A 13,647-nucleotide genomic window follows, 5' to 3' on the forward strand; every position below is an offset into this window, starting at 1 on the left:
CCCCCTTCCCTGAAAAAAATTGTTTTTCAAAAAAAAAAATCAAATTTTTTTCTTGTCCAACCCATTCCTACACGGATCACCTATACCTTAAGAAAAATATTAATGTCACTTTTATTTCTTTTATAAATGAGTCTCTCTTACCCATTTTACCCATTTAACTACCCACTTTTAAATGGGTAATATGAGTTTGACTTGTTTTTTTACCCATTTTAAATGAGTTGGGGGTAATTTGAATGGATACCCATATAATTACCCATTTTGCCATCTCTAGTCATTCACAATGAGACCAAACTACATAGAGCTTTTAGAAGGAGCAAAGAGGGGAGGTGTGAAAGCATATTTGACTACAGTACCAAGAAAGTAGCTTTTCCTTTTTGTTGGAAGGAAGGATGATAACTCTCCTTGTTAGTAATGATGGATGCTATGATATCAACTATTAACTTGAGGAAAAGAAGCAACAGCTACGACTTACGAGTTGGTGTTGTTTACGTAAAAGGATGGAGAACACATACATCACACACTATTTCATTGTTGTCTCATATCAACTCATGCAACCTTGTGTGCTTTTCTTTTATATATTTGTGGTATTTGAACCACCTTGTACACATCTTAACTAATCCATCCGGCATCCTTCCTAACCCACAAGCATAGATTGCCAAGATAAGCATGCTCATTAAGGTTGGAACAATGAGCACACAAAGTGTTGTATGGAATTCAAACTTGAGATTTCCAAATTATTACTCTAATGTCTCAACCATTAGGTCATCCGCTTCAAGACATGTGTGCTTCCTGTTAAATATCATGGTGTTTCCAAGAAGATGGTAAGTAGTGTCAAGCTGGGGTTACAGAAGATTGACAGAGAAAGGAAAGGCAAATTGATGAACTACACGGTTGCATCCTCTGAGAGTTCTTTTTTTTCCTTTTGGTTGATAAGAGTGTCCTTTGAGATTAATTGGATTGAAAGAAATAGAAGATTGTTTATGATGGTAAGAATGATTTGAAAAAGTTATAACTTGTTTCTCTTCAGGTACACTATAGGTGTAAGAATTCCCTCTTTAATTGATAGTTGAGTTAACTTGTTATTATTAATGAAATCCTTCACCTGATCAAAAAAAAGTTGAGTAGACTTGATAGAAGAAAATGGTTGAGCCATACCCCCAATTCAAACATCTGTTTTGTATTGTATTTGTGTGTCATTAATGAAATACTTACATTTCTCATAAATATAGATATAATTACTGCATTAAGTAGTAACCTTAACTACATCTCTAAAAAAGGAAAGCCATAACGAGTATGAAATGCACCCCAGAAAAAAAAATCATATATCTTAAATTCCTGTACTTACCTACTTTTGTCAGTTCTGAGTAGGAAAAAAATTATAGGCAAAAATCCATTTGCTTTGGTAATTCTGAAGGCAACAAGAAGAAATATGAAGATGAAACCCATTACATTAATTATGACCAGAGTCCGATTTATACAAAATGGTCCTATAAAGATTCAATTATTAACATATGTTCTTTACTGAATTACTTTTTTTCTTTGGAAATGATAAGTTTTCTTCTTACTGAATTACTCCAAGCAATTTCATGCCTTCTCTTTCATAAAGTTCACATAACTTTAACATCGGTTGGCAAATTAAATATCAAGTCATTCAAAAGCCCTTTTAAGTAATAATCACAAAGAAAGAGAAAAACCCTTTTGAGCTGGTACCTCTCCCTAGCTCATGTAGTTAACAACATTAGCTGCAGAAATCCATTCATGCAAATGTCAATGAAGAACAATTAAAAGAACTAGCAAGAGGGGGAAGGGGGCGAATAAAGGCATTAGCACCAGCACTTTCACAAAATTAGATTCTAACGACAGTCTGCCAGAAAGAGAAAGTTGGAACACTTCAGAAACATCTAAGATACTATAGGAGTATAACTGATTGACATTGTTTTAAAGGCTAATCGACAATTAGTTCAAGCTATAGTTCAAGTCTTTCATTAATTTTGAGCAATGATTTGACATTTTCAAACTAAAGATGCTAACCAAATTCAAGAAAATGAGCACACTCCTACCTAAGGTAGCCAAGGACAAAGAGTATTCGAGATGGATTTCAGGACCTAAATTCCAGGGTAAAAATGTAGATACATTTGCAATAACATAAGGGACAAAAGAAAGTAAAGAACAATCATCAACCTTATTGTGTCTTCTTGGCAAACCAAAATGCAATATTGAGAATTTCAAAGTTACCTAAGTACAGAAAAACCAACACCCAGTTAACAAAACAAAAACAAAGATCAAATTGATTCAATGCAAGTGCATTGGGTAATGTAAATCAATTAACAAAAATAGGGGAAAGATGAAAGAAACCCTGAATAACAAGCAAAAAACACAGTGAAGAGACACAATCATCAACTTAGATATCAACGAAGCGTTACAGTTATGACTTATGAGTTAGGGGAAGTCCCAACTGAGAAACACTAGAAAACAAGAGTAAGTACAGGTCAGATTTTGTTGTCCACTTGACACTTGTCTTTTTTCTGTTTCTCTTTTATGTTCACTTCTGTCTTTTAATTTACCAAGAACAAGACAACCAGAAAGTGGAGAGATGCGTGAACTGAACTGATATACGGATCAATTTTTGGCCATTTATATATGCCCCGCAGTGGAGGCTTGACTAAGAATTCTAGTCACAATGGACTAAGATTTGGACCAGGCCAAACAGACTATTTTGGTTGGGTTTATACACCACTTTGTAATTATACAGCATAGTAAATTCGAAAACTTAGAATGTCTGATATACTTTTTTTATCAGAAAGATATATAGAATTGCTTAATTAAGTATAAATGTATTAATCTCACTCACCTATTCTTCACCTCTAAAAAGGAAGCCATAACGAGTATAAAGGCATCCTAGCCAAGATCATCTACCACTATCTTCATGTACTTCTACTTAATTACTTCTTTCAGTTTCCAAGTAGGAAAAAATTGATAGGTGAAGTAGTAAAGACCAGTCTTCTTTAACATTCTTGAAGGCAACACGAAAGATGAAGATGAACCTCATAAAATGTAATTTATGTCCACGATTACATTATGATCCATAACGAAATTCAATGGGAATGGTTCTTTAAAAGAGAATGACTAATAAGATCCTTTTTACTGCATTAGTAAGTAATTTGATCTCTTTTTCTCTCTACGGTTCACATTACTTCAACATTTGGTCGCAAAATTAAATATCAATCACATATTATGCAAAAGCCCTTCTCGACACAAAGAAACGAGAAAAACACTTTTGGGCAAGGACTAGCTGAAAACAGATCTCCCTAGCTCATCTAGTTAACAGAGTAGCTGCATAAATCCCTTCATGCCAATGTCACATGAGAACGAGAAAAGAACTAACAAGGGAAAGGAGGGGCAATCAAACACATCATCATCACTAAACTAGAAATTCCGATTCTAACGAGAGACTGCCAGGAAGAAAAGGTCATCATATCTTCTCAAACATCTAATATATTTAACAACATAACATGTGGACATTGTATTAAAGACTAATTTACAATTAGCTCAAGCTATTTCCCACGTTTTACATTAATTCTTAGCAATGATTGGCCTCTGCAAACTTGAATACTTTGACCCAATTCAAGAAAAAGTTCACTCCCATATCCTATCAAGTCTAGTCACCTCCCCCCAATTCTTCTTTGACCTACCTCTACATCTCCTAACTCCTTCTATAGCCAACCTCTTGCACCTCTTCACTGGCACACCCTAACACTTCCTCTTCACATATCCGAACCATCTCAACCCAATAGTCCCCTATAACTTTGTTCTTAATCATACTTCTATAGTATACCCACACATCCTTATGGCTTTGCAGAACTAAACTTCCAGAAAAAAGAAATGCAAGTAAATTAGCAGTAACATAAGTAGCAAAAAACTACTAGCAACCTTAATGTGTCTTCTCAGCAATCAAATCCGCAATCTTCATAATTCCAGTCATCTACGTACAGGAAAACCAACAGCCAGATAACAAATTTAACAAAAACAAAGATTAAATTAAAAAAAAACATAAGTGCATTGAGTAATCAAGAAAGGGAACTCACAGAGTACAAAGAGGTCAAGAAACACAATGTTGAAATGATACAATCAGCAACTTAGATATCATTGAAGCGGTTACATTTCGGAAGATCCGACAAAAGTAGAGAAAGCTAGTAGAAAACAAGAGTAAATGCCGGGACAGCTTGATTTTTGTCCCTTTTTTCTTTCAGTTTCTCTATTACGTCTTCTTCTTTTTTTGCTTACTAAGAAGAAGACAACCGAATGGTAGAGAGAAGGATGAATACGCCATTGCCATTTACATATGTCATGCGGTGGAGCATTCATGATTCCTCAAGCAAGGCTCTTCTTTGTTTCTTCTTCCCTTTCTTCTTTATCGGTTTCTCATGTGAGTGTTCAAATTTTGGGGTTTCATTGCATTTAAATTGGAATAGAAAAAGTACCATAGGAATAGTATTAAAAATTGAGAAAATTATAAAAATGGTCCCTTATGTTTGAGGGTACAGTCAAAATAGTCTCTTAAGTAAACATTTTATAGTTTTCATCCTTTAAATTTGTCATAATTTAACAAAAATGGTCTTTTATGTTTGAGGGTAGACTTAAATATACTCCCTCATTTGGTGTGAGGGATGAGAACAAATAGTCATGGGATTAAAACATAGTCCTAGAANATTGCAAGTAAGTTAGCAGTAACATAAGGTGCAAAAACTACTAATAAAGATCAATAGCAACCTTAATGTGTCTCCTCAGCAATCAAATCCGCAATCTTCATAATTCCAGTCATCTACGTACAGAAAAACCAACACCCAGATAACAAAATTAACAAAAACAAAGATTAAATAAAGAAAAACCTTAAGTGCATTGAGTAATCAAGAAAATCAAGAAAGGGAACTCACAGAGTACAAAGAGGTCAAGAAACACAATGTTGAAGTGATACAATCAGCAACTTAGATATCATTGAAGCGGTTACATTTCGGAAGATCCGAAAAAAGTAGAGAAAGCTAGTAGAAAACAAGAGTAAATGCCGGGACAGCTTAATTTTTGTCCCTTTTTTCTTTCAGTTTCTCTATTACGTCTTCTTCTGTTTTTGCTTACTAAGAAGAAGACAACCGAATGGTAGAGAGAAGGATGAATACGCCATTGCCATTTACATACGTCATGCGGTGGAGCATTCATGATTCCTCAAGCAAGGCTCTTCTTTGTTTCTTCTTCCCTTTCTTCTTTATCGGTTTCTCATGTGAGTGTTCAAATTTTGGGGTTTCATTGCATTTAAATTGGAATAGAAAAAGTACCATAGGAATAGTATTAAAAATTGAGAAAATTATAAAAATGGTCCCTTATGTTTGAGGGTACAGTCAAAATAGTCTCTTAAGTAAACATTTTATAGTTTTCATCCTTTAAATTTGTCATAATTTAACAAAAATGGTCTTTTATGTTTGAGGGTAGACTTAAATATACTCCCTCATTTGGTGTGAGGGATGAGAACAAATAGTCATGGGATTAAAACATAGTCCTAGAATTAAATTTTGATGTCTTGTTTGGGATAACTTAACCTACCATTTATATCATAGTGTGATGGGATAAGTTATCTCATATACATGGTGGAATAAGTTATCTCACTGGGTATGTTGTTGTTGTTGTTGTTGTTATGGTGGGATAAGTTATCTCAAGATAACTAATCCCATAATAATTAATCCTGGGATAACTTGTTCCCAGTCAAATGACAAGGTTTCAATCTTTTAAGATTGTCAAAAAGTTAATATTTTTAGTTTTCAAACAAATATTTAGCAAAGTATTTCTATTAGATTTGACAAGAATTGTGCAAAAAAGATTAATTATAAATATAAAAAAGAAAGTCTCATTAAATCGTGGAATATGTAACATAAAAAAGTATTAGTTACTAAAATGATATTAAAAAGGAATAATAGAATTTTCACATGAAAAAATTGCATACAAATAGTCTTTTTTTAAGTATACATTTTATAGTTTTGATGCTTTGACTTTGTCATAATTTAACAAAAAATGATATTTTATTTTTGAAGGTAGATTAAAAATATTCTCTTAAGCATGTACTTCAAGGTTGAAGTCCTTTAAGAGTTCCAAAAGTTAACATTTTTAGTCCAGTAAATTATTAAGCAAACTATTTCTATTAGATTTGACAATAATTGTGCAATAAAAGATTAATTATAAATATAAAAAAAAATCTCATTAAATTCTGAAATATGCAACAAAAAAATTATACTAGACAATAACATTAAAGAGATATTAAGAAAAAAATTAACTGAAATTACACCTTAAAAAATTACGTCAAACTTTAGAAATAACATGAACTACAAAAATTAGCAATACTAAAAACAAGTGAAAATCGGCAATAAAACCAAGTGAAAATGTCAAAAGACAAAGATTTTTTTTAAAAAAAAAATGTTCAAAATTTTTATTTTTAAATGAATTTATTTTAGGAAAAATGACAAATATCCATTTGTTAAGTTTGCACAAAATGCATGAAAATACGATTAATATTTATTTAAATTTTAAAAGAAATTTGAGGGAGGCTGACAAATTTAATTTTTATGCATAACAACTTCATCAAAAATGAGAAAATTAACTTCCCTAATGGAAGTAGAGATAGCCAATTTTACAAGTGACATTTTTGAAATGGAAGAAGTCGAAGGAGTGAACAAGTGTTATGGTAACAAGCCGTAAGAAAGATGAGAAGAGCTTTTCTTCCACCGGCCTTTATAAGAGTTTGGGAGTATCATGAGATAGATAGCAGACATTCAATCTTGCAATAACTACTTGCTTGGCATTAGCCCTGGGTTGATCTCAGACTTTAATAAATCATTTCATACTTCGAATCAATCGATCGATCAAGAGGTTAATCTCCTTTATTTGGAACGATAGCTAAAAGAAATTCATCATTTTATCTTGAATAAGGAAAGGGCATCATAACATCAACTCCAATTGAACAAGCTAAACCTTGAAAAACTAATTGTATGTTCCCCACTATCCAGCACACCCATACCCTTACCTTCACTCCCACCTCACATAATATATGTCTAAATTATGTATAAATATTTTAGAATAAAGTAAGAAAAGAAATAAGAAACATACTTATTTCCTAGAAACTTAACTCAAAATTTCAAAACAAGCTTTATTCGATAATATAAAAATAAAGTGTTAAATTATACTCAAGTTAAATTTACCTTATTGGTTGACTACCTAAACTTCCACCTTATCATTGAGAGGTCAAATTGGTACATTGTAATCCCCTTCCTCAGTTTCCTTTTTTTTAATACCCCCATCAAGAAAACATTTTTTTTTTTAAAAAAGTTACATTAACTTGATTTCACATGGCCGAAATAAAGAGATACCACAGGATAAGAAGCATTATATTGTTAATAATTCTATGATTGCAACTTTAGCAACAAGCATCCGTTATCGTCCAGCGGTTAGGATATCTGGCTTTCACCCAGGAGACCCGGGTTCGATTCCCGGTAACGGAAATTTTTTGTTTTTTAAAAATTTTCTTCTTATTAAACAATTCTATTAAGTTCTTAGGAATATAAATGTTTCTAAAAACACACAATAGAACAAATCTTCATTGAAAAGTCATTTTGTTTAAAACAATAAAAAAAATGAGTGAAATGTATTACTTTCAGGGGTGGGCTTCCGGTTCGGTGTCGGTGTTATTTTTTCAAAAGTTTGATTTTTTGATTTAGTGATTGGGGTAAGAGTCGCAGAATTTCAATTGAACTTTTATTAAAAATAAAAGAAAAAAAGATATATATATTTATTTATGGGCAATTCCTTAACTAAAAATAAAAAGTCAACTAACAATTAAATCATTCATGACAAATCAAAGTAGCAACAAATTTATAATTCAATAGTTAGCTTCAAATATTATTTTTTGAGAGGAACCCAAACGTATTTTTAGTTAACACAATAAATGTTCTATGGCTAACATATATAGTTTTAAATTTTTAAGTGTCTTAATCTTTAATTTTTTCCTCATTTTATTTTGAGCAACTTTCACATATAACAAACATAAAAATAATATTTGTATGTTATAGCTAGGGGTGTTCACGGTTTGGTTTGGGTCGGTTATTGGTCAAAACCAAAACCAAACCAACTTAATCGATTTTAAAATTATCAAAACCAAACCAAACCAAATAGGGAAAAGGATCAAAAATACCCTCAAACTATTACAAATAGAGCAAATATACCCTCCGTTTGAATTTGGGTGCAAAACTACCCCCACTGTTGCTCAATACGCTCAAAAATGCCCTTGGCAAACGGAAAAGCAAAAAAAAGGAATTTTAAAAACTTTTAAAATAAGAAAAAGTCAACTTTTTCTTTTCACCTGCCCCTTCAAATTTTCTCCCGCTGCCACTCTTCTTCCTCTTTGTTCCTTCCTTACCTCTTAAATCAGATCGAACCAAAACCCAAACAAAAAAAACTTAAATCCCTCTTTTGTCACTCAAAACTGAACGCATTTTGACTAATCTACACTCAAGTTTCACCCACGACCATGGCTTGTATTCGATGATGAAATTTTATGATGTCAAGTAAACAAATTTGTATATAAGCACCACATCAAAAATATCTTTAGTGACAATTAATTAACAACAACAACTTAATTACAGTTATATATATAAATATATGTGTGTATTTTGAACAACAATTAACACTCTTCGTAAATGTGTCTAAACCCTATAGCGATATTTGATCCAATAATAATTAACTAATGTGGTAAAGACCTCTTTATTAATACGTATATTTATTGTCGTTAAAAATTATTTTTATCGTACTGAAGTCATTTCTGATTAATATTGCAAAACAAACTAACTTCAATATTATTCTTCAATAAGTGGCAACATATATTGCAATCAAGATAAATTGCAACCTTTTAATATTTCTCTTGTATGCATATAAGTTACTTAACAGTAAACATGAACTAATTGCATATTAAAGGATATTGAACGGAGAAAACTAGCATGTAGGAGTGATACAAAGTGCAAAATTTTTCTACTAGAACAATTAGTGCCAGTGTATATGAGAATTGTTCAGTTTAATATGCGTACACTAAAATTTTAACTCAATTTTGTGCAGTATTAATGATAGAAAATGAGTAATAGATTTAGACTTTTTGACAAGAATACTCAAGATTTCTACATATCCTTTGCTTGATATATATTTGCTCTACTTGGCAATGAGATAGCATAACTTGAATTTAGCAATTTAGCCCGTATATGGAAAAATCATGCAAGTTCTTGATAAATATGCCTTGAGAAAAAATATTTTTTTTTTTTATAAAACAGGCTGGTGGATGGAACTTGGGGGCAGCGAGCAGAATGAGAGAGGAGGCAACAAAAGAAAAAGTCAACCTTTTCTTATTTTAAAAGTTTTTTAAATTCCTTTTTTTTACTTTTCCGTTAGCCAAGGGCATTTTTGAGCCTATTGAGTAACGGTGGGGGTAGTTTTGCACCCAAATTCAAACAGAAGGTATATTTGCTCTATTTGTAATAGTTTAAGGGTATTTTTGATCCTTTTCCCAACCAAATATAATATACATTTATCGGTTTGGTTGTTTTCGATTTTGGTTTGGTTTGGTTCGGTTATTAACCATACATAAAAATAAAATAAACAATTCATTCAAAACGTGAAAAAAGTGACAACAATCCATTCAAACAAAAAATAGTTAGAATGACTGCATTACAAAACTTTCGATCATTGAATTTACTGAATAAAACTTCAAAATTCACTATTTTGGCATAGAAGGAATAGACAATGACATTTTTAGTCCCGCAAAGAATTTTCATAGACACTCATATACATGAAACCAATAAGAAAAATGTTCTCACCTTGGACATATTTTCTTTCACAAGTAAATTATAAAAATAAATTTTGATGAAACATATATAAAATCTTTAAAATTGTTTATGAATATAATATATTATGTATGTATAATAATAAAATTTATGTATATAACTTGTTGGTTCGGTTATTTCTTTGATTTTTTTCGAACAAAACCATAACCAAACCAAAAAGTATCGGTTCTTAACAATCTAAAACCAAACCAAACCAAAACCCAAATTAAATCGGTTCATTTAATCGGTTTGGTTTGGTTTTTTTGTTTGGATCGATTTTTATCCAAACCATGAACACCCCTAGTTATAGTTATAGTTATAGTTTGCATAATTGCGCTCCATAACAAACTTTATGTTTGATATAACTATTAATATGTATATTTCATTATATATATTAGGGGTGTTCACAGTTTGGATAAAAATCGATTCAAACCGATTAAATGAACCGATTTTATTTATGGTTTGGTTTTAGATTTTTGAAAAATCGATAGTATTTGGTTTGGTTATGATTTTGTTCGGAAAAAAATGAAGAAATAACCGAACCAAACAGATAAATAATACACATAAATTTTATTATTATACATACATATATACTATTTTATAAACAATTTTAAAAATCTTATATATGTATTCATCAAAATTTATTTATAATTTACTTATGAAAGTAAAAATGTTCAAGGTAAGAACATCTATCTTATTGGTTTCATGTATATGAGTGTCTCTGACAATTTTTTGTGGGACTAAAAATGTCAATGTCTCTTCCTTGTAGGACAAAACTAGTGATTTTATAAGCTTTATTCATAGTAAATTCAAGGGATAAGGGTCTGAAAAATATCTCAAACTTTGGTCGGATTTGCTGTTGTCATACTAAACTTTCATTAGGACCTATTACATACCTATACTATTTAATACCGTATTTTAAACATATATATTTGCTCATACTCAGTCTATGTTAGTTGAGTGTGTCACACGCACGTTTTAATACATTAAATTTATTAAACTAGTCATTTCATTCCCAAATAATTAAATTAATTCATTAAATAAACATATTTGAAATGTCAAAAAAATGGAAAATGAATCATCACTTCACTTCACTTCACTCTTCACTGTCACTTTNGTTTTTTTGTTTGGATCGATTTTTATCCAAACCATGAACACCCCTAGTTATAGTTATAGTTATAGTTTGCATAATTGCGCTCCATAACAAACTTTATGTTTGATATAACTATTAATATGTATATTTCATTATATATATTAGGGGTGTTCACAGTTTGGATAAAAATCGATTCAAACCGATTAAATGAACCGATTTTATTTATGGTTTGGTTTTAGATTTTTGAAAAATCGATAGTATTTGGTTTGGTTGTGATTTTGTTCGGAAAAAAATGAAGAAATAACCGAACCAAACCGATAAATAATACACATAAATTTTATTATTATACATACATAATATACTATTTTATAAACAATTTTAAAAATCTTATATATGTATTCATCAAAATTTATTTATAATTTACTTATGAAAGTAAAAATGTTCAAGGTAAGAACATCTATCTTATTGGTTTCATGTATATGAGTGTCTATGACAATTCTTTGTGGGACTAAAAATGTCAATGTCTCTTCCTTCTAGGACAAAACTAGTGATTTTTTAAGCTTTATTCATAGTAAATTCAAGGGATAAGGGTCTGAAAAATATCTCAAACTTTGGTCGGATTTGCTGTTGTCATACTAAACTTTCATTAGGACCTATTACATACCTATACTATTTAATACCGTATTTTAAACATATATATTTGCTCATACTCAGTCTATGTTAGTTGAGTGTGTCACACGCACGTTTTAATACATTAAATTTATTAAACTAGTCATTTCATTCCCAAATAATTAAATTAATTCATTAAATAAACATATTTGAAATGTCAAAAAAATGGAAAATGAATCATCACTTCACTTCACTTCACTCTTCACTGTCACTTTGAAAAGTCATTTCATTCCCAGAACTCTCTTTCACTTAGGCCAAATAAGAATTCAAACATAGCGTTTGAAATCGTGTTTCAAAGAAGAACTCAAAGATAGTTGAAATCGGGTTTGAAATCGTGTTGATAGCGTTTGTTGAAATCACGGCAGCAACTATTCCTAAACTGAACTGAAATTAGTAGTTCTTCCATGGATAACCCTAACAATAGAATAAATAAGATTAAGAAAAAAATCTGAAATTAAAGAAAATAATTTGCTTAATATAAAGCTTACCTGGCCCTTTAATGGTGGTCTTTCGGATCTGTATTACCGCGAAAGAGAATGGTGTAAATTGAATTAGAATTATAGGTAAAAAGAAATAAATATAATTTAATCCCTATATTGATACGTGGCATTTAATGATTGGCGTAAAAAAATTATCTGGTGCTATATGCGCCTATGTGTCGTGTTTTCACGCACTTGACCAGATGGGCAAATATATATGTTTAAAATACGGTATTAAATAATATAGATATGTAATAGGTCCTAATGAAAGTTTAGTATCGCAACCGCAAATTCGATCAAAGTTGGGGTATTTTTCAAACCCTTATCCCTAAATTCAATGATCGAAAGTTTTGTAATGTCAGTCATTCTAACTATTTTTCGTTTTGAATGGATTATTGTCATTTTTTTCACGTTTTGAATAAATTATTTCTTTTAATTTTATGTATATGGTTAATAACCGAACTAACGAACCAAACCAAACCGAACCGAAATCGATAACAACCAAACCGAGAAATATATATTATATTAGGTTTGGTTTGATTTTGATAATTTTAAAACCGATTAAGTTGGTTTGGTTTTGATTTTGACCAATAACTGACCCAAACCAACCCGTGAACACCCCTAATACATATACAAAAGAAGCAATTGTATAATCTGTTTCGGTATACATATACAAAATAATCAATTGTATAATCTGTGTTTGTATAAAGCGAAAAATAGAGAAAGACAAAAGAAAATTAGGTAGGGGAAGATCTGTATTTGTATAATCATAAGTGTATAGGACGAAAATATATGTATTTGTATTTATTTATACAATTTTCTTTCGCTTTATACAAACACAAACACAAACACAATTTATATATTTGTGTTTGTATAAAGTGAGAGAGACGAGAGAGAGTGGCGAGCGAGATCTGGGAGAGGGAGAGAGGGGAATGAAAAATAAAAATAATATATATATATATATATGAGAGGCGAGAGAGAGTGGCGAGCGAGATCTGGGAGAGGGAGAGAGGGGAATGAAAAGATACGTATATATATAATTTTCTCTCGCTTTATACAAACACAAACACATTTTATACATTTGTGTTTGTATAAAGTGAGATAGGTGAGGAGAGACTGCCCAACGAGAAACGAGAGTGGCGAGAGAGAAAATCAGGGAGAGAGGCGAAATGACAACAGTTTGCTATGAGTTACAATTAAATCAAACTGTAGTTATAACATTTAATTATTTTATACAATTTTCCCTTTTATTTTTCATTCACACCGAAAATCGTTTAAAAAATACTAAACTAAACTGAACCGAAGCAAAAAAATCGAGCTGAACTGAATTAGTTTGGCTTGATAAATGATGTATATTTTTCTAAAACCGAAGAACCAAATCGAAGTTTGATAAAATTGAACCGATATTACTTTAGCTAAAAAAGAAGTTCATCGAAATTTTAGAATCCTTGACTTTTTACTGTGCTGATTATAAAGTTATTCTTTATGATAAAATGAAGTG

At 30.9% G+C, this 13,647-nt stretch overlaps 1 protein-coding gene and 1 non-coding gene across 6 annotated transcripts in view; one reads left to right on the top strand and one right to left on the bottom strand.

The window, feature by feature from the left end:
- The window catches only part of LOC125873822 (protein REVERSION-TO-ETHYLENE SENSITIVITY1-like), a 16,376-nt gene extending 11,131 nt beyond the window's left edge, over nucleotides 1–5,245 (bottom strand). The window contains exons 1-3 of one of the 5 annotated variants that reach the window (XM_049554681.1): nucleotides 4,935–5,245; nucleotides 3,931–3,982; nucleotides 1,350–1,408 (exon numbers count right to left, since the gene is read on the bottom strand). The gene's annotated coding sequence lies outside the window, so the exon portion shown is untranslated. Of the gene's footprint in view, nucleotides 1–1,349; nucleotides 1,409–2,181; nucleotides 2,236–3,930; nucleotides 3,983–4,085; nucleotides 4,425–4,934 lie in introns of those variants that run through there. The other 4 variants (XM_049554673.1, XM_049554677.1, XM_049554687.1 and 1 more) reach the window with 4 other exon arrangements.
- A 2,224-nt stretch (nucleotides 5,246–7,469) lies between these two features.
- TRNAE-UUC (transfer RNA glutamic acid (anticodon UUC)) lies at nucleotides 7,470–7,541 on the top strand. The gene has a single exon. It is a non-coding gene; the product is annotated as a tRNA-Glu (tRNA).
- Nucleotides 7,542–13,647: the final 6,106 nt, after the last annotated feature.

This window comes from Solanum stenotomum, chromosome 1 (assembly GCF_019186545.1).
Source record: "Solanum stenotomum isolate F172 chromosome 1, ASM1918654v1, whole genome shotgun sequence".
Classification (NCBI taxonomy): Eukaryota; Viridiplantae; Streptophyta; class Magnoliopsida; order Solanales; family Solanaceae; genus Solanum; species Solanum stenotomum.